Below are 22637 nucleotides of genomic sequence, written 5' to 3'. Positions count from 1 at the left end.
TGGAGGACGGGGAATATGAAATTTCTCGCATCCTTGACTCTAGACGGTATAGAGGTAGTTTGCAGTATCTTGTGGCCTGGAAAGGTTTCGGACCCGAGGATAACTCTTGGGTGAGGTCAGATGATGTTTCCGCGTCCAGACTTATCAGAGCGTTTCACAGGAGATTTCCTGATAAGCCTGGTCCTAGGGGATCCGGAGGATCCTCTTAGAAGGGGGGGTACTGTTAGAACCTTGCTGTTAGGTTTTTTTTCCTTTGCTGGTCACATGACCTTGTTGGCTTATTTAGTCCTGCTCCGCCCTTCTGGCTTTGCTGGACTTCATTGTATATCTACTTTCTAGCTAGCCTGTGCTCTGTATCTAACTCTGTTAGTTTGCTTGGTCTACGGACCTCTATATTCTATCTATTTTGTTTGTTCGTCTGTCTGCTACTATTTCTGTTAGGAGGTGTCCCATATTCCTCCCAGTCCTTAGTACTTGTAGGGATTCCCTCCCCACATCTATAGGTCTCCGTACAGACTAGATTAGGACTTTAGCAGGTCTGATCGCAGGATCAGGTTCCCTGTTACATCGTAGGGATTCAGCTGAGTCCTATAGTAGGGACAGATCTCCTCTCTTTCCTTAGCTTTGGTAGCAGAACATAACAGGCGTATGCACAGCTGCAAACCTCTGAAGGACCCTGCATCTTGTTGTTCGGGGGACGTTGGAGGCACAAGCAGCTTCAAAAACTTGTCTGCTGCTATGACAAGGCTTTCTTGCCGCTGCTCTTTCAACCTGACGTAATTGCCTGTAGGAAAGAGTCCTCAATTTGCCCTTATCAGCACGCACACGTGTGTACTGTGAATCAGCTACATACTTCTTGATTGCCAAGACACTTCATCCTGATCATCGCACAATGTTGATTGTAGTCATGCCTTGACCTAAACACTCCACAATTTGTTGCTTCTCAGCAGCCGACACATCCTTTTTCTTTCCCATTTTGGCAGAAAATGTAGGCTGCTTAATAATGTGAGAGAGCCTTCTTAAGTAGTCTTGCCTTTCATTGGACACACCTGCCAAACTAATTAGCACAGGTGTCTGCAATTGCTTACAGTGATATAAAGAGCCCTGACACACATCACCATCAATGAGTTTAACTGACAAACAAACAAATTCTTCCCTTATCACTCCTAAACACTTTTTGCATAATAATTTGGAACACAGTGTACATGTGCTTTTCCACAAAACACCAGTGGTTCACGTAGTGAATCTTACAGTTCTAACTTGCCAACCGTGGTCTGTATGGAGTTGTTCAATAAAGGGCCCAAAATTAAGATAACATAGATGGGAGAGGTCTCTATGAATAGGAATTCCTAAGTATTTGATACCCTGTGAGGGCCAGGCAAAGGGAAAGTTGGACTGGATGGAATCCTATATGGATTTGGGGATGGAGACATCGAGGGCCTCAGACTTCGCTGCATTGATTTTAAAATTTGACCATGTAACAAAGTGATCTATTTCAGCCATAACAGCATGGATGGATATATGTGATTGAGTGATATATACTAGGACATCATCAGCAAATAGAGAGCACTTGTACTCGGTGCCTCCCACCTCAATCCACCTAATATTGGGGTTATGGCAAATTGATGAGAGCAGGTGCTCCGTCACTAGGATGTATAAGAGAGGGGACAGAGAACATCCCTGCCTTGTCCCATTGGTGATTGTGAAAGGTGATGAAAATGTTCTGACGCGCCCCCTGGGCCTTGGGACACCCGGAGCCGGACCCTTTTTGGTGGATGCTGGTGGTTGTAGTCTCCGTGGCGGCAACCCGGTTCCGTGGCTCAGGGCAGTCAAACCAGTGGCGGAACTATTTATGTGGTTTTGATGTTTAAATGTCCGACTACGCCACCCGTGGATTGCGGTCAGGGTGAACCGCCGCTCCAGGGCAGACCGCTGAGGCTGGTGTTGTGGGTGCAGCAGAGCGTAGCATAACTCCCCACGGGAGGAGTATAGCCTCAGGCCAGTGTATGCGGAGGATGGGGGTGATGGTGCAGGGCAGCAGCAGTAATGACACGGAGTCAGTGATGCAGTCCAGGGCCTTTACTCACAGTTCTTATTATCCAGACCACGTCTGCAGGTAACGGCTGCCCACGTCGTACTGTGCTCACCAGGTGAGGGGCTCAGACAACTCCCAGATAACTTTGGAGCGCTTCACAGGACCCCCTTTGTGTGTCCTTTGTCTGGCCTTTCTTACCAACCCTTCTGTCCGGCTGCCTCGGGCCCCCTCTTGGTAAACTTGGCGCCAGTTTCCCTGACCCTATGTGGTGCGTTCCTAGCGGGTGTAGCGAGGGGCTGCGCCACATAAAATGTCACAGCCTCCTGTTTCTAGCTGAGGGTCGTTTCCTGCCTCCACTAGTTTCGGGGACCGGTCTCCCCCTTTGGCCTGACCCCTCCACGCAGGTGGATTCGGGCGTGCGGTGGCGACTCGCCCGTCTGCACCCCTGAGATCCCTTCATTCCTCGTTCCTGGAGCCTTCTCCGCTCCTCTTCCTTCCTTCTCCCTCTTCCAGGCCTGGGCCTCTGTTACTAGGCCCGCCTCCGGAGCAGAGCTCATGCAGAGCCCCTGCTCCCTGCCACTTCTGCTCAGACTTCTCTGCACTGAACTAAGATGGTGCCCACCTTTTATACTCCCTTCTCAATGCACCCAGGAACTGCTTCCTCCCTGCTCCTGCACTACAGGGTTCCCCTTCCTCAGTGTTCCCTCCCCCCACTCCAGCCAGGGACAGGGACTGTCGTGCCCATCTCAGGGGCATATTGGTCGCCCTGCCCCACGGCAATGTGGTGTAATGCATGCAGGTGTCGGGTCCTGATCCACACTACATCCTTACCTGAGAGTGAGATATCACACCTCTGGGTGAGGTGCAATACCTCTGTAGCAACCGAGCCCTCAGGGTGCTACAGTTCCATCTATCTTCAGCCTAGGTGACGTATTGCGATACAGGGCCGTGATTTTGGCTATAAAAGGGTCCCCTAGACCCCTACCCCAAGCTTTTTAAGAGAATCATATATGGCGTGCCAGGAGACTCTATGGAATGCTTTCTCAGCATCCAACGAGAGTATCTAATTACAAATTTTTAACTGCATCTAGCCCAGGAAATACTTTGTGCCTAGTAGCAGTGTCTGCTAGTCAGCGGATTATCCCGGCTGTTAACCAAGCTACACCACCTGTAGTTTGGACACTTAATTTTTTCAAAGGAAATGCTTCGGGACCACGGGATACTCAGTGAAGAGCATCAGGAGGCACCCCAAGGCATAGGGGCTGGGACTGGCAGTAGGATGCCTTGCGGTGGACAGCCGAGCTCGATCCTTATAAAAGCTTTTTAACTGCAGCAGCTTTAGTGGACGCTACTGGAGCTGGAATTACGCGGCTGCTGGCATGAGACTTGCCCTCCAATAGATCCTTGTAAATGGATTTAAAGTGTATTCATTCAAATTAGAGAGACAATTTAAATTAAAAAGCTTAGAGCTGCCTCCACCACAGGGGGGCTCGCTCGACCCACCAGCGGACAGGCACCAGTATTGGGAGAGGGGGGCTGGCCGTCAGGGTTCACCGCGGCTCTGGCACAAACCCGGCGACGCGGAGGTGGCACGGGCAGGAGCGGACTGAACGTGTCGGCTTCTCACTTTTTGGATTTTAGAAGGGCATGACATGCCTATATCTGTGTCTCCCCCTCCTTTTACTCCTCCACCTCTTTTCTTTTCGCATGACTATATGTACTTGTCACTTTTCCATGTGTTAGTTGTGTCTTCTGAGCAGTTTGTCAGCTTTTGGACACCTTTGAAGGTGTTTTCTATGTGTTTCTATGTGTTTTTGTTTGCCTGCCATTGGTTTTAACGGTGTTCGAAGGTGTTCGACGAACAGTTCGACGAACAGTTCGGCGAACACACGGGTGTTCGACGAACCGAACCTAACTCGAACACTACGGGGGTGGCTCAACACTAATGGCCAGTATAAAAAGTGCTTGGCAACATACGGAGGTGCTTCCCAGCCCATTGTTTTTTGCCTTGGTAAACATGGGAGATACACAGGAGCAGCTATCACCTCAGCAAGAACAACTGCTGCAGGAGCAGCCCTCACAACTGGCGATGCATCGGCGTTCCCGGTCTGGGTCCAATCGTTCGGCTAGAAAGTTCACCGCTAAAAGCAGAAAAGAAGGTCCGGTTGTTCGGCGTGATTCTCCGCCGGTTAAGATGGATTCTTCTGCTTCTACAGTACCAAATATTCCATGGGGTAAGTGGAATCTTCGTGAAAGTTCTACTAATTCTTCCTCCTCCTTCTCTGTCTATAACTTTCTTTCAGAGCATGAAATGTTCATTTAAGTCTAAACATAAGGAAAGTGCCCTATGGAGCAGTCCGCTCCCTGATGCATATGTTAAGAACTTATGCCAGCCTTGTATTGACAAGGTAGTGACGGAGGAGACCCTGGGATTTTCCTTGGGCCTAAAGTCTTTAATTAGAGAAGAAATAGGCAAGGCTCTGCAGGAGAAATATGAGTCCAGTCATGTTCCTAGAGACCCTCAGCCGGGCTCAGATTCTGATATTTCAGACGTTTCTTCTTCCTCTTTCGCTTCCTCTGATGGCGAGTCGGATAGACAGTGTTTTCCTCTGCAAGAGGTTGATGCCTTGGTGAAAGCTGTCCGGACTACCATGGGCATTATAGACACGAGGCCTAGAAAAATCTGTAGAGGATGTAATGTTTGGGGGATTAGGTCAGAAGAAGAAAAGATGCTTCCCCGTAAATACAAGAGTCAAAGATCTCATTGACAGAGAGTGGAAGAAAACAGACAGGAAGGGCAGCGTTCCTTCCTCTTTTAAAAGGAGGTATCCATTTGATGATGCCGCATGTACCTCTTGGTCAAAAGCACCAAGGTTGGATGTCATCGCTAAGGCATCAAAAAAGTCTTCTCTCCCATTTGACGACATTGGAGCATTAAGAGACCTCCTGGACAGACGAGCCAATACCTTCCTGAAAGGTGCATGGGAGACAGCTGCAGGAGCTCTGAAACCAGCAGTAGCAGCCACCTGCACATCGAGAGCCCTAATGGTTTGGCTAGAACAGTTAGACAATCAGCTAAAGGAGGGTGTCTCTAGGAAGGAGATTATTTCTTCCCTTTCCCGGGTCCAGGGTGCTGCCGCCTTTCTTGCTGATGCGTCTGCGGACTCGGTTAGATTGGCAGCAAAATCATCAGCTCTATCAAATGCTGCTTGACGAGCCCTATTGATTAAATGCTGGCCTGGGGATATACAGACGAAGTCTAGACTTTGTACAATCCCTTGCGAAAGAGAATATCTTTTCGGCCAGACCATGGACGAACTGTTGGAAAAAGCCGGAGATCCTAAGAAGGGATTTCCATCTGTACCTCTACCCTCTTTTAAGAAATTGTTCCTGAAAAAGAAATTTATCCGAAGGAGATTTTTCAGAGAACAAGAAAAATTTGAAGAAAGAGGTCGCAAAGGTAGAGGCCTACTCTTTGGTTCTTCTTCAAAAAACGAACAGAAACCAGGGAAATCACAATCAGCCCAGGTGGGAGGGAGATTGTCGTTATTCCTCCCAGCTTGGGAACGAATTTCACATAGTAATTGGATTTTGAGCCTAATTAAATTTGGTCTTAAATTTCAATTTAAAGCTCTTCCTTACAGAAGATTCATGATTGTTCCCTCTAGTTCCTCCCCAGAACGGCAGACTGCCCTCGTATCGGAAGTTCAAGTCCTAATAAAGAAAAATGTCCTGATTGAGGTTCCGGATTCAGAAGAGGGTCACGGATTCTACTCCCCGCTCTTCCTGGTCCCCAAACCAGATGGGTGTTTCAGGACAATCATAAATTTAAGATCTTTAAATAGCTTCCTTAAAATTGACACCTTTAAAATGGAATCCTTAAAAACGATAATAAAATTGCTTTTTCCCCACTGTTATATGGTAGTTCTGGATCTTAAAGATGCTTATTACAATGTTCCCATTCATAAGGACTATCAAAAGTATCTGAGGGTGTCCATTGAAATAGGTGGGGTGGTTAAACACTTTCAGTATACTGCACTTCCCTTTGGTTTAGCTATAGCCCCGCAAATTTTTACCAAGCTTGTGGCAGAGGTTATGGCCCATATAAGAGAAAGAGACATCTTAATAATCCCTTACCTTGATGATTTCCTGATAGTGGGGAACTCCTTTGTTCAATGCGAGGCCCACTTTCAGGTAACTATTTCTGTCCTGGAAGGACTAGGTTGGTTTTTAAATCTGGAAAAATCTAGATTGACTCCATTAAAAGCTCAACAGTTTCTGGGGTCATTTTAGATTCTGAAAGGCAGTTATGCTATTTATCCGAAGAAAAGATTGCAAAAATCCAGGGCTTGGTAAGTAGTGTTGAGCGAGCATGCTCGACACTGCTCGGTACTCGCCCGAGCATCACGCTACTCGGGATGTTCGGCGAGCACCGAGCATTTCCGGGTTACTCGGGCGGGAGCTCGGGTCTCCGCCCTACATGTTTGGCGCTCTTTACAGAGCCAATGAACATGCAGGGATTGCCAGCCAGTCACTGTAATGCTGCAGCCATGTTGGTTGTGGGCATTACAGTGATTGGCTGGCCGCACAGCGTCACCTCGAGTATTTAAAACCGGGCGCCGCCATCTTGGACACAGTCGCTCCGGATTAGTGTAGGGACAGCGCTGCTGATTTAGGGAGAGATGAATAAAGAGAACCACCGAATGATAGGTCCAATCGAACAAAAGTAATTAATTAAATACCTTTATTAGAGTTATGGTTAAAGTGACACTACATGCACAAGGAAAGCCGCATTACAGTGACCATACAATGTTGTTATATTGCAACGTGTGCTGGACTATAGAATATGCTGGTGAATACCAGGGTAGGTAAATACAAAACAGATGATCAGTTATACTATAGATGGAAAAAAGAGGAGCAAAATAGGCTTGGATCACCAAATAAACAACTCCAGGTAGCATATGAATGGCCAAATCATGTATACATATTTAACAATATGGAGAGGAAAATTCCTATGTACTCCATATCAATGACCATTCATGTGCCCCATACACATCTATGTAATAATCAAGGTAATCAAAATACTGACTCAGATCATAAAAGAGTTAAGAGTATATACCTGCACATTAGTCCAGCGTATGTAAACGGCACCAAGCGGCGTAACCCCGACGCGCGTTTCGGACACACGTCCTTCGTCAGGGGGTAGCGTCCATATGAACCAGCGTGTATAAGAATACTGATATGACCAATCAACAAGCACCGGATAGCCTACGTAATCAAGGCCACCTGCAATCATTATCTAAATCGGGGCGGGCGCGTGCAGCTGTGTGTCAGCCGATGTATACAGGCAGCGTTCTACATTCACGCATGCGCCGGCCGGAGGGACCGGAAGTCGCGGGCATATGGAGGACAGATTGGTGCCCATGGCTACGGGTAGGCGTTACACGCATGCGCTGTCTGTGCTCCGTGGGGCTGCGATCACGTGTCTCTATGCATCAGGTGACCCGGGTCACGTGTGTTCCCGACGTCGGCTGATGCATGACGCGATGCCCGCGACTTCCGGTCCCTCCGGCCGGCGCATGCGTGAATGTAGAACGCTGCCTGTATACATCGGCTGACACACAGCTGCACGCGCCCGCCCCGATTTAGATAATGATTGCAGGTGGCCTTGATTACGTAGGCTATCCGGTGCTTGTTGATTGGTCATATCAGTATTCTTATACACGCTGGTTCATATGGACGCTACCCCCTGACGAAGGACGTGTGTCCGAAACGCGCGTCGGGGTTACGCCGCTTGGTGCCGTTTACATACGCTGGACTAGTGTGCAGGTATATACTCTTAACTCTTTTATGATCTGAGTCAGTATTTTGATTACCTTGATTATTACATAGATGTGTATGGGGCACATGAATGGTCATTGATATGGAGTACATAGGAATTTTCCTCTCCATATTGTTAAATATGTATACATGATTTGGCCATTCATATGCTACCTGGAGTTGTTTATTTGGTGATCCAAGCCTATTTTGCTCCTCTTTTTTCCATCTATAGTATAACTGATCATCTGTTTTGTATTTACCTACCCTGGTATTCACCAGCATATTCTATAGTCCAGCACACATTGCAATATAACAACATTGTATGGTCACTGTAATGCGGCTTTCCTTGTGCATGTAGTGTCACTTTAACCATAACTCTAATAAAGGTATTTAATTAATTACTTTTGTTCGATTGGACCTATCATTCGGTGGTTCTCTTTATTCATGTGTCTTACCGAATGGTCTGCCATTCCACATTGGTCCATATAATAAGTACACGATTATTGATCGGCCTGCTGATTTGCGGGTCTGAATATGGTCAGTGTCTTATACTGCTACATTCAGTGTTGTATATATCTGATTTAGGGAGAGATATAAACTGCGAAATAGTTAGTGTAGGGTCTGTAAAGGCTGCCAGAACAAACAAACAGTCCTTTTCAGGACTAATATCCATCCCAGATACCAGGCAGGCAGGCTGTATAGGAGACACAGTGGTTATACCAGCAAACGCTGCATTACAGTCCTGTGTGCTCCTGCTGGTGAAATTGCTGGACTTAGCACCAGGTGTCGGGGGCCAGGAAAAATCCTTTTTTTTCATCTAAATCCTCCTTTTTTTTTCCTCCTTCACACTGTACAAATACCCGTCTTATTAACCTTTTGGTGTGTCCCCCCCCCCCCCAAAAAAAGCGTGTCTCTGATTTTTCAGACACAAATATAACTGTTGAAAATAGTCTGGTGTAGGCTAGAGAAACAGAAGTGTTGTTTTGCACTTCCACGGTTCAAAACTCTGTATTATCCATTTTGGGCCATTTGTATCTAAAAAAAAAAAGCAGTTTGAGTGTGTCGCTCACTGTTCAGCCACTAATATCTCTATTTAAAAAAGTGTGGTATACCCCAGTAAACAATAACTGTGGTTTTGCCATCCCACGGTAAAAAATCTCTATTATTCAGCTTTTGGTAGTTTTTTCCGTAAAGAAAAACAATAGTGTCTCCTGACTGTTGTGACACAAAAATATATCTGTTGAAAATAGTCTTGTGTAGGCCCGACATCCCAGTGTGGTTTCGCAGTTCCACGGGTCAAATCGCTGTACTATCCAGTTTTGGGCCTTTGGTATCTAAAAAAAAAGCAGTTTGAGTGTGTCGCTCACTGTTCAGCCGCAAATATCTCTATTTAAAATAGTGTGGTATACCCCAATAAACAATAACTGTGGTTTTGCCATCCCACGGTAAAAAAATCTCTATTATTCAGCTTTTGGTAGTTTTTTCCATAAAGAAAAACAGTAGTGTCTCCTGACTGTTGTGACACAAAAATATATCTGTTGAAAATAGTCTTGTGTAGGCCCGACATCCCAGTGTGGTTTCGCAGTTCCACGGGTCAAATCGCTGTACTATCCAGTTTTGGGCCTTTGGTATCTAAAAAAAAAGCAGTTTGAGTGTGTCGCTCACTGTTCAGCCGCAAATATCTCTATTTAAAAAAGTGTGGTATACCCCAGTAAACAATAACTGTGGTTTTCCTCTTCCACGGTTCTAATCTACTCTTTATTACCCTTTTTCCATTGATAGTGCAAGTGTAAGCTATTTTACTTCATTTACAATGGGCAAGGCGCGTGGCAAGGGACGTGGAAGTGGACATTCTGGTGATGGTTCGTGCAGAGGACGGGGCCGTGACCAAGGTGAAAATGTGCCACAACCAACAGCCACATCTTCTCGCTCCCACTTCTTGACCGAATTACTAGGGAAGCACAGAACAACACCAGTATTGAGAACTGATCAGTGTGAACAGGTTATTAATTGGATAGCAGATAATACTTCCAGTTACCTGGGCACCACCACCTCCGGTCTGTCTTCCACACGGTCAACTCTTAGTAGCCGTGAGTCTCGACCGCATACTCCTCCTCACCCTGATGCTCCTTCCTCCCACCATGCCGAGTGTCGTCAGACAGCAAGTGATCCCACAGTTGGACACTCTGAAGAGCTGTTCACTGGTCCATTTCCATATTTGGGCCCCTCGCCTGATACGCTTGAAGTGGTGGAAGAGGAGATCCCATGTTGCGATGCCCAAATATTTGAACAGCCACGGCCACAGGAAGTCGACGTTGGCAATCTGTCACAAGAGGTGGACGATGACGAGACACAATTGCCAGGAAGTGAGGAGGAGGATCGTGGTGCGCAAGTGGAAGAGGAGGAGGTGGTGGATGATCTAGTAACTGACCCAACGTGGAAGGAGGACATGCAGAGTGAGGCCAGCAGCACACAGGGGGAGGGAGGCAGAGTACCCCAACAGGCAGGAAGAAGCAGTGTGGTGGCCGCAGACAGAAGGCAGGCAACCGTTCCCCGAAACACCAACACGAGGGACGTTGCCAGTACAACCGGTAGGTCTTCCAGAGTCTGGAATTTTTTTAAAGACTGCTGATAACCCCAAAAAGGCCATATGTTCCACCTGCCATGCCAGCATCAGCAGGGGTGACAAAACTATCAGCCTGACCACCACCAGCATGATCAGGCACATGGCAGCAAAGCACCCGACTTTGTGGGGCGAAACCCAGGGTCCACGACCAGTGTCAGCGGGTGTCACCACTGCTTCTTCCACTGTTGTGCATGCAATAGAACCCCCTGTTGTGTGTGCAAGGCAATCCCCTGTCCATACTGCATGTAAAGATGCCCCCTCTTCTCAGTCTTCACTTGTTATGGCAGTTTCTCAAGAAACAGCATCAACGTCCACGTCCACGTCCCACCGCAGCGTTCAATTGTCCATATCCCAGACCTTTGAACGAAAGCGGAAATTCGCAGCTAACGCCCCACAGGCCACAGTCCTAAATTCGCACATTTCATGACTGCTTGCGTTGGAAATGCTGCCTTTTAGGCTGGTGGAGAAGGAATCCTTCCGCAATCTTATGGCGGTGGCCGTCCCTCGGTACTCGGTCCCCAGCCGACACTATTTTGTCCGGTGTGCCATCCCCGCACTACACAAGCACGTGTCCCAAAGCATCTGCCGTGCCCTCAACAACGCAGTTACTGGGAGAGTCCACCTGACAACGGACACGTGGACAAGTGGTTGTGGCCAGGGACGGTACATCTCTCTGACGGCACACTGGGTAAACATAGTGGAAGCCGGGACCCAGTCGGACCTTGGGACGGAACACATCCTCCCCACACCGAGGATTGCGGGCCCTATTTCAGTCAGAGTTGCCCCCACAGTGTACAGCTCCTGCGAATCCTCCTCCTCCTCCTCCTCATGTTCAGCCTCCATCTCAGATATCACCACATCAGTTACAAGCTGGAAGCATTGCAGTACTGCCTCCGCCAAGTGGCAACAGGCTGTGCTGAAACTCATAAGCTTAGGTGATAACCCTCACATTGCTTGTGAGTTGTGGACAGCTGTGAAAGAGCAGGCAGATCTGTGGCTGAGACCGCTGAACCTACATCCCGGCATGGTCATGTGTTTAACCTCGTGGTTCAGCGGTTTCTTAAATCGTACCCCGAGTTGCCAGATCTGCTTGTTAAAGTACGCCGCCTGTCAGCTCATTTTCGCAAGTCGGCTACAGCTTCCGCCGCCCTTGCTGTGTTGGAGCAGCGTTTGCAGCTTCCGGCACACCGACTGGTGTGTGATGTCCCCACACATTGGAACTCTACCCTCCACATGTTGCAAAGGATTTGTGAGCAGAAGAGAGCAGTTGTGGAGTACCAGCTGCAACAAGGCCGTCGATATTCAGGCCAGACTCCACACATAAGACCTCAGGAGTGGACCTGGATGTCTGACATATGTACCATCCTGACAAACTTTGAGGAGGCCACCAAGATGGTGAGTGGCGCCATCATTAGTGTCAGCATCCCACTTGTCTGTCTTTTGCAACGCTCTCTGCAGAGAATTAAAGAGGAGGCATTGCACCCGGAGTATGATGAGATGGATCAAGAAGCCATAGCGGGCGATTACACACAGCCCAGCCTCATCTCATCCCAACGTGCATTGGGGGACAATGAGGGAGAGGAGGAGGAGGAGGAGGAAGAACAGGAGCTGCTATCATGCGTTGTAGACGGTAGTACCTGTACAAGTGTCATACCGTCGGTTCAGCGTGGGTGGCCTGAGGACAGGGGGGAGGAGGAGGAGGAGGAGGAGGAGAGCATGGTCAGTCGTCATCTTGGTGAGGACACGGAAATCTTGCCCATTACCAGTCTGGCACGCATGGCTGACTTTATGTTACGCTGCCTTAACCGTGACCCTCGCGTTGTCAAAATGTTGGGTGACAGTCATTACTGGTTGGTGACACTTGTAGACCCCCGCTACAAGGAGAACTTTCACTCTCTTATTCCTGAGGTGGAGAGGTCTACAAAAATGGGGCAGTACCAGAAGGCCCTTGCTGCAGAATTCTTAAAAAAATTCCCATCTGAACACGCTAGCGGCAGAGGTCACAGTTCGTTGCCCAACCAAGGCGTACAGGCGAGAGAGATGCAACTCCAATCCAGCAGAGGCAGGGGAACACTGTCAATGTTCTGGGACAGTTTTCTGACACCCGCTCAGCTTACAGGCCCTGAGGCGCGGGGTACTCTCACAAGGAGTGGAAAGTTTCAAAAGATGGTGAGGGAGTACCTTGCTGACCGTACCAGCGTCATCCGTGATTCCTCTGTGCCTTTTAATTATTGGGTATCCAAGCTGGACACTTGGAACGAACTCGATCTGTACGCCTTGGAGGTCCTGGCCTGCCCTGCCGCTAGCGTGTTATCGGAGCGTGTTTTTAGTGCCGTTGGGGGAATTATAACTGATAAGCCCCTGTCAACTGACAATGCTGACAAGCTGACCCTTATCAAAATGAACAAGGGCTGGATTGGGCCAGACTTCTCATCACCACCAAATGACAGCAGAGTAACATAAAGTCAAATCCACTGTGTTATTTCGGGAGGTGTATTCACATGCACCGCTTCACACCCACACATGGGTATACGCTTCCTCGTTTCGGCTGTTTTATCTTCTTCTCCTTATCCTCAGCCTCCACCACCACTATACCAACAGGGTGCCAGCATTGAAAGTTCCTCCGTCCTTATTTTTGGCAGCTTTTGCTTGCAAGGCATAAGCAAATACTATGGGACACCCACTCCCCAATAATGGGACTTATGCTTGTAATATGCTGTTCTGCATGGCTCTTGTAAGGGGCATTGCAAGTTGCTCCGTCCTAATTTTTGGCAGCTTTTGCTTGGAAAGCATAAGAAAATACTATGGGACACCCACTCCCCAATAATGGGACTTATGTTTGTAATATGCTGTACTGCATGGCTCTTATAAGGGGCATAGCAAGTTGCTCCGTCCTAATTTTTGGCAGCTTTTGCTTGGAAAGCATAAGCAAATACTATGGGAGACCCACACCCCAATAATGGGACTTATGTTTGTAATATGCTGTACTGCATGGCTCTTGTAAGGGGCATTGCAAGTTGCTCCATCCTAATTTTTGGCAGCTTTTGCTTGAAAGGCATAAGCAAATACTATGGGAGACCCACTCCCCAATAATGGGACTTATGTTTGTAATATGCTGTACTGCATGGCTCTTGTAAGGGGCATTGCAAGTTGCTCCGTCCTAATTTTTGGCAGCTTTTGCTTGGAAAGCATAAGCAAATACTATGGGACACCCACTCCCCAATAATGGGACTTATGTTTGTAATATGCTGTACTGCATGGCTCTTGTAAGGGGCATTGCAAGTTGCTCCGTCCTAATTTTTGGCAGCTTTTGCTTGCAAGGCATAAGCAAATACTATGGGAAACCCACTCCCCAATAATGGGACTTATGTTTGTAATATGCTGTACTGCTTGGCTCTTGTAAGGGGCATTGCAAGTTGCTCCGTCCTAATTTTTGGCAGCTTTTGCTTGCAAGGCATAAGCAAATACTATGGGACACCCACTGCCCAATAATGGGACTTATGTTTGTAATATGCTGTACTGCATGGCTCTTGTAAGGGGCATTGCAAGTTGCTCCGTCCTAATTTTTGGCAGCTTTTGCTTGCAAGGCATAAGCAAATACTATGGGAAACCCACTCCCCAATAATGGGACTTATGTTTGTAATATGCTGTACTGCATGGCCCTTGTAAGGGGCATTGCAAGTTGCTCCAACCTAATTTTTGGCAGCTTTTGCTTGCAAGGCATAAGCAAATACTATGGGACACCCACTCCCCAATAATGGGACTTATGTTTGTAATATGCTGTACTGCATGGCTCTTGTAAGGGGCATTTCAAGTTGCTCCATCCTAATTTTTGGCAGCTTTTGCTTGCAAAGCATAAGCAAATACTATGGGACAGCCAATCCCCAATAATGGGACTTATGTTTGTAATATGCTGTACTGCATGGCTCTTGTAAGGGGCATTGCAAGTTGCTCCGTCCTAATTTTTGGCAGCTTTTGCTTGCAAGGCATAAGCAAATACTATGGGACACCCACTCCCCAATAATGGGACTTATGTTTGTAATATGCTGTACTGCATGGCTCTTGTAAGGGGCATTGCAAGTTGCTCCGTCCTAATTTTGGCAGCTTTTGCTTGCAAGGCATAAGCAAATACTATGGGAGACCCACTCCCCAATAATGGGACTTATGTTTGTAATATGCTGTACTGCATGGCTCTTGTAAGGGGCATTGCAAGTTGCTCCGTCCTAATTTTTGGCAGCTTTTGCTTGCAAGGCATAAGCAAATACTATGGGACACCCACTCCCCAATAATGGGACTTATGTTTGTAATATGCTGTACTGCATGGCTCTTGTAAGGGGCATTGCAAGTTGCTCCGTCCTAATTTTTGGCAGCTTTTGCTTGCAAGGCATAAGCAAATACTATGGGACACCCACTCCCCAATAATAAAATACTATGGGACACCCATTCCCCAATAATGGGACTTATGTTTGTAATATGCTGTACTGCTGTACTGCATGGCTCTTGTAAGGGGCATTGCAAGTTGCTCCATCCTAATTTTTGGCAGCTTTTGCTTGGAAAGCATAAGCAATTACTATGCGAGACCCACTCCCCAATAATGAGACTTATGTTTGTAATATGCTGTACTGCATGGCTCTTGTAAGGGACATTGCAAGTTGCTCCGTCCTAATTTTTGGCAGCTTTTGCTTGGAAAGCATAAGCAAATACTATGGGACACCCACTCCCCACTAATGGGACTTATGTTTGTAATATGCTGTACTGCATGTGACGCGCTCCCTGGGCCGTGTGTACACGTGTGTGGGATACCCGGTGCCGGGTCTCTGGGGTCTGTAGTGTCCGTGGCGGTGACCCGGTCCCGTGGCTCAGGCTGGTCAAACCAGAGGCAGTCTTTCTTAGGTTTTGAGGTTAATTGTCCGACTGCGCCACCCGTGGATTGCGGTCAGGGAGTACCACCGCTGCGAGGCAGACCGCTGAGGCTGGTGTTGTGTGCGCAGCAGAGAATGGAGTATAGCCTCAGGGCAGTGAGTGTGGATGATGGGGGTGATGGTGCACGAGCGCAGCAGGAGCGACTCAGAGTCTTTGCAGTGCAGTTCAGGGTCTTTACTGATGATTATAAGGTAGACCCTCCCTGGAGTACTGGCTAGCATAAGAGGCCTGGTCAGTTTGTGAGCAAGCAGGAGTTCCCCTGGCCAGGTGGAGTTGTAGGCCTCCCCGTCTGTCTGCACTCTTCCTGGCTACCTTGCTGTAAGCGGGTAGAAGTAGCCCACGTCCCTGAGTGTACCGTGTAGTGCTCACCCGTATGGCTGGTGACTTGAGGCCTTCTGTTAGCCTCTGCTCCACGACGGTGGTGCTGGTCCCTTGCTTGTGACTGAGCCTCCGGGCTTCTATGGCCAGAGGACCTGAAATCCCCTGCCGGCTGGTTTCTGCTGCTGGATATATAAGTCCTCACAGCCTCGGACTCCTGTGTCCGGTTCCTATTGTCTTCTGCCAGGGTGAGCTCTGCTCAGCTTCCAGCCCCTGGTCTTTAGCTCCTAGCTCCTACAGAGCTCCTTGCTGTTACTTTCCCTTGCTCTCACTCTGACTCTGACTGTTCTCTGTTCTCTGACTCACTCAACCCCGCCCCAGATCCAGTTTATAAGGGCAGAATTCTCCCCTCCCAGGACTTTGGCAGGAGGATGTTGCATGTTTAAGGGATCCTGACCAGGAAACCTCCCACTTGCTCTCCGACGTAATATCTCTATTACTGTGGTGACCAGACCCCTGGGGTGCTACACATGGCTCTTGTAAGGGGCATTGCAGTTCCCCATAATTTTTAGAAAACCTTCCATTCACTGCTTAGGCCAACAGTGCACAGGAGACCCACTTGCTATAAATGGAAAAAAAGGTTTAGTTAACGCCCTCTGACCTCCATGTCATTTCCAAGGGGCATTGGAGTGCCTCGAAATTTTTGGTAGGCATTGCACTCACTGTATGCCCTATAACTGTATAGCCGAACCGCTCCTTTTGTTACAGAAACATATCCTACAAGACATATCTGGTTGACTGGCCTGATATTGATGTGAATGGTCCCTGTTCCTCCTGCTCTTTCTCCTTTGCCACTACCTCATCCATCATTTATCACCTGAAGCTTTGTTTTAACGGGAGTCATAGAACTTGGATAGTAGCAGGAAAACATCCAGCAATCCTCGGAGGAGGTAGGATATGCGCTGACCACCTCAGGCCTAGCCACTACGACATACATGCGCTTGCATTACAACAAAACAAAGCAGATGCTAACTTCTATCATCCTCATCATGCTCCTCACCTTGGCACTCTCAACTCCCCTGATGGAGAAGCCAGGGCCCACCGAAGGAGTCTGATAGTCCGGTGGGCTCGGCCAATGCTGCCCTAAAGCAGGCCAGGCTAAGAAAAGTGTGGTAAAGGTTACCGGGACAAATAGGGGTGGCTGGGGACCGAGTATGGACACCCGGCCACCCCCTGGAGGCTGGGGAGCAAGCGGGGACACCGGGCCACCAGGCGGCTGGGGACTGAGTATGGATACCAGGCCGCCGACTCAGCCATGGCGTGGTGGCCAGATTCCGCCTACACATGCCTAAAAGGCCCAATTTAAAGTGCAAGCAAGCAAGCAGTATGGTATTGCAGCCTGGGGGTGGGTGGGTGGCAGGCTGCATACTTGCGCTTGCATTGCAAGGAATGGGAGAGGTACAATTGAACACTGCCCTGGGACAAGGACTTGAATGGGGATAGTTGCAAGTCTGCAACGACAGGTGGTGCAAGGTGGGAGGCATCTTCGCATGTACCATGAACAGGGGTGTGGCTTGCACACACTACAACGGAATAGGCTCTCCTTCCCACTAAATGCACTGGGGAGGGCACAGGTAATGTTTTGGCATACGCACTTAATCTTATGTATAAAGCACACCAGGACAAATAGGGGCGGCTGGGGACTGAGTATGGATACCTTGCTGCCGAAGCAGCCATGAGGTAGTGGCCAGCTTCGGCCTCCTCCAAACCAAAAGGCCCCATTTCAAACGCAAGCTAGCAGTATGGAATTGCAGTCTGGGGGTGGGTGGGTGGCAGGCTGCACACTTACACTTGCATTAAAAGAAAACATAGCAGATGCTAATGTAGTGCCCCGAGGGTTCGGCCGCTACAGGGGTATTGCACCTCAGACCAGAGGTGTGATATTCCACTCCCAGGTAAGGATGGAGTATGGACCAGGGCTCAGTTAGCTGCATACAGCACACACACCCCATTTCCGAGGGACAGCTCAACGGTGCTCCCACTAGACAGAAGAGCAGGCACGACCGACTATGTCCCTGTCTGGAGTGGGGAGGGGGATGGAACACCCAGTGCTGTAGAGGCAGATAAGGGTTGGTTCCTGAGCGTAGGAAGGAGCCCATTGGTTGCTGGTCACCTGGGCTCATGGTCAGAGGGAGGTATAAAAGGTGGGCACCATCTTAGTTCTGAATCAGTTCAGCCAGAGGAGAAGACAGGGAGTAGAGGCTCTGTAGGAGCTCTACTCCAGGAGGGCCTAGTGAGAGGCCGAGGAGGAGGTGAAGGGGAGCTGGGATTTTGGCTCATCTCAGCTCCAAGAGAACGGAACAGAAAGGAACAGAAAGGAACAGAGAAAGAGAAGGAGAGACAGAGAAACAGAAGGGCTCTGGAACAAAAAGGTGGAAGGGACCCTAAGAACCCACGAGAATCCAGGGTGCAGGGTCGGGCAGATTAAGGGTACCGGATCCCAAGTTGGTGGAGGAGAAACAACGCTCAGCCAAAGACCGGTCGTCGTGATCATCTATTGGTGCGACACCTCATCAAACCTGCTAGGAAGGCACCATATAGGACAGCGGAGGACGGGGCCCACGTTTAACCGCACAAGTCCGCGGCAGCCGGACAAAAGTGGGTCACTGGTGAGGCAGGCCAGAGAACGGATTAAAGGGGGTCCTGTGCCATGCTCTTGACTGCTTGGGAGTTGACCGAGCCCCACACCTGGTGGACGCAGCACGGCTCGGGCGGTCACTACCTGTACAGAAGTGACCCGGAACAAATGAACTGTGAGTAAAGACCCTGGACTGTGACTTGTTGTCTGTGTGTTCCTTCGCGCCTCCAGCACTACCGGTACTGGGACTCTCACCACCATCACTCCCACCATCCACTACACTGCCCTGGGGCCGCACTCTTCCCGTTGGGAGTCACACCATCCCAGCTGCACACATCATCGGCCCCAGCGGACTGCCTTGCAGCGGCGGTTCCTAATAACCGCAATCCACGAGTGGCGTAGTCGGACATTATCTAAAGTACAGTAGCAGACTGCCATTGGTCTGACCACTATGAGCCGCGGGACCGGGCCGCCACTACTACCCCCATCGTTCCCCTATCGCCCGGATCCGCGTGCCCCACGGCCCAGGGGGCGAGTCAGCTTTGGCGTAGTCGGCAGGATTTCATGCCCGCTAACCACGGGTACTGCGCGCCTGAAAAGAGACTGTTTCGTTGTACTAAAGATGGCGCCCGCCCTAGAAGAACGAGCGCCATAATGTGTGCGCCAAAAGACCACAGGAGGCCGCCTCCCATCGTGGGCCGGGTCCCAGAATGGCGCCAAAGAGGAAGCCCGCCCCCAACAACCATGAGCACGGCTGTGGAAATGTCCGTCAATGTGGGGGGGCTGCCCCTGAGAGTGATTGTCAGCAGAATGCCCCAGGACCAACCCCCATGGGGGCGGAAAGAGAAGAAAACTGCGGGGCAGGGGGTGGTCTGGATCAGTCCAGACAGACCGCACCCGGGAATGGACGCCCTCAGCAGCACCAGCCTCCTGGCCCGAAGCCTGCTGCAGGCCGAACCGCTCTGCAGCCTAGCAGAAGTCCTGGCGCAGCTCCCCAGAGACCCGGAGCGTGCGCAAGCTGCACTGGAGGACCTGGAGCGGAGGATGATCCGGGCGCAGCGAGATGCACTCACCGAGTGGAGAGAGGAACTGGCCCGGCAGGCCGAGACCCACCAGCGACAGGCCTCAGCCGCACCCCGGGGTTTGCCTGCCTCAGAGGACGGCGCAGGAGGAGAGAAGACCGGAGGCGACGCCGCGGAGGGAGCCACGAGGACTGAGGCAAGTGAAGGGGACGTCACCACCCCAAGCCCAGCACCCGCAAGCCTGCCCCAGCCTCCCGTCGCAGCACCAGAAGCCCCACTTACCGCACCTGTTGCCGCGCCGCCACTACTCCCGGCTACGCCTCAAGCGGCGAGCGCCGCGGCCACGCCCCGCCCAGCGCCACGCCCCTTGACCCCGGGCGCCGTAAAGCAGGAAGCATCATCGGCCCGGTCACAAGGCCTAGATGACCCGGGCGCCATCGCTAAGCCTGCGCCCCTGTCCCGGATGGGACTGCCACCTAGCGCAGCCACAAGACCCCCGGCCTGGTCGCAAGGCCGAGTGCCCCCGGGCGCTGCTCCCAGATCAGGTCCCCCCCACTATACCATCGCTGGGCGTGGACCTATTGGCACATCACACCGGTCCGAATGGACTGCCACTGGAGTGGCCGGCTGAAGTGACCGGCAGTCAGCCATGGAAGGCCCAGCCCCCCGTGCGAGCCTCTGATACCGGCTCCTGAACCCGTCGAGGTCACCCTACCCCCACTGGAGGACGTCCAATTTGCGTGGGACCCCACCAGCGAGAACTTGATGGGGTTCTCTCAAGAGACCCGGGCAGACGCGGTCCGTCGTCTGGAGGCCTGTCATCAGCAACTGGCGACCTTTGAGCGGGAGCGACGAGAGAGGCGCGTCAGAGAGGAACGGCTCCAAGCCCAGAGTGCTGAACAAAAATGTAAGGCCCGCCAAGACCTCCAAGCAGCCCGTGGTCCCCGAATCACCGGGACCATAGTCAAATTCCACATGGAGAACGGCTGGGGCTTTATCAGGGGCCCAGAAACCGCAGGCGACGTCTTTGTGACCCGCAGGGACGTGGAGAGTCATCTACCTGAGGGACATCGTGGCCGTGACCTATACCCTGGTGATGTGGTCGCCTTTACCCGCCACGTAGGCGCAAAAGGACCGTACGCCCTACATGTTCATCGGCTCACTGAGGAGGAGCTACGATACCGCGGCTATGAGGAGAGCCAAGAGGACCGGGACGGGTCTGAAGAACCATATGAGGAGGAAGAAGGAGCATATGGAGGACACCGCTACTAGTAAGTAGCAAAGTACCTGTGTACATAGTTACCCGTCGGGGTATCAGAACTGTTTTTGGGACTGTTCCCGTCTTGAAAGTGTGGTCCCCGTTGGGACAAGTATTGAACTGTTACCTGTGTGCCCCTCATCCCCTATCAGGCTGAGGACTGTGAGCAGCCATTCCCTTCCCAAAACTGGCCGAGGACTGCGAGCGGCCAATCCCTTGTATATAGTTGCGCTTCCTAAAGCGCCCCCTACTGGTTTTATAAAAAGACTGCAACGTCTACCTCGGGACAGCAAGTCCCTCGTGTTTACAAGTTTGCCAAAGTTCCTGCACTTACAAGAAGAGTGCACACCTGGTCGCAAGTTGCACCGCCGCCAGGATCCAAGAATGTGTTGTAAAAATGTTTTCCTGCAAATGTTTTATATGAAAAGTTTTTATATGCTGCTAGATAGTAATGTGAATGTTTTCTAATAATGTTTATATGTTAAAAGAGTTCCAGAAATATTAGTAAGCGATTATAATAGTGTGACAAGAAAAGAAAAGTGTTTCCCATGAAGGGAATTGAACCATGTTGCCTGTTTTCTGATGTGAAAAGCTTTAAAAAGTTTGCATGTCCTGTAATCAACTGTTTTTGCTCTTTTCCAGCCCGAGGACGTGCTGTGCTTTACCAGGGGGGAATGTAGCGCCCCGAGGGTTCGGCCGCTACAGGGGTATTGCACCTCAGACCAGAGGTGTGATATTCCACTCCCAGGTAAGAATGGAGTATGACCAGGGCTCAGTTAGCTGCATACAGCACACACACCCCATTTCCGAGGGACAGCTCAACGGTGCTCCCACTAGACAGAAGTGCAGGCACGACCGACTATGTCCCTGTCTGGAGTGGGGAGGGGGGTGGAACACCCAGTGCTGTAGGGGCAGATAGGGGTTGGTTCCTGAGCGTAGGAAGGAGCCCATTGGTTGCTGGTCACCTGGGCTCATGGTCAGAGGGAGGTATAAATGGTGGGCACCATCTTAGTTCTGAGTCAGTTCAGCCAGAGGAGAAGACAGGGAGTAGAGGCTCTGTAGGAGCTCTACTCCAGGAGGGCCTAGTGAGAGGCCGAGGAGGAGGTGAAGGGGAGCTGGGATTTTGGCTCATCTCAGCTCCAAGAGAACGGAACAGAAAGGAACAGAGAAAGAGAAGGAGAGACAGAGAAACAGAAGGGCTCTGGAACAAGAAGGTGCAAGGGACCCTAAGAACCCACGAGAATCCAGGGTGCAGGGTCGGGCAGATTAAGGGTACTGGATCCCAAGTTGGTGGAGGAGAAACAACCCTCAGCCAAAGACCGGTCGTCGTGATCATCTATTGGTGCGACACCTCATCAAACCTGCTAGGAAGGCACCATATAGGACAGTGGAGGACGGGGCCCCACGTTTAACCGCACAAGTCCGCGGCAGCCGGACAAAAGTGGGTCACTGGTGAGGCAGGCCAGAGAACGGATTAAAGGGGGTCCTGTGCCATGCTCTTGACTGCTTGGGAGTTGACCGAGCCCCATACCTGGTGGACGCAGCACGGCTCGGGCGGTCACTACCTGTACAGAAGTGACCCGGAACAAATGAACTGTGAGTAAAGAACCTGGACTGTGACTTGTTGTCTGTGTGTTCCTTCATGCCTCCAGCACTACCGGTACTGGGACTCTCACCACCATCACTCCCACCATCCACTACACTGCCCTGGGGCCGCAGTCTTCCCGTGGGGAGTCACACCATCCCAGCTGCACACATCATCGGCCCCAGCGGACTGCCTTGCAGCGGCGGTTCCTAATAACCGCAATCCACGGGTGGCGTAGTCGGACATTATCTAAAGTACAGTAGCAGACTGACATTGGTCTGACCACCCTGAGCCGCAGGACCGGGCCGCCACTACTACCCCCATCGTTCCCCTATCGCCCGGATCCGCGTGCCCCACGGCCCAGGGGGCGAGTCAGCTTTGGCGTAGTCGGCAGGATTTCGTGCCCGCTAAC

Source organism: Phyllobates terribilis, unplaced genomic scaffold, assembly GCF_046119375.1.
Source record: "Phyllobates terribilis strain yellow unplaced genomic scaffold, ASM4611937v1 Scaffold_1__5_contigs__length_1240528914, whole genome shotgun sequence".
In the NCBI taxonomy this organism is placed as follows: Eukaryota; Metazoa; Chordata; class Amphibia; order Anura; family Dendrobatidae; genus Phyllobates; species Phyllobates terribilis.
The sequence above is the reverse complement of the archived record's forward strand: the minus strand, read 5'-3'. Positions refer to the sequence as shown.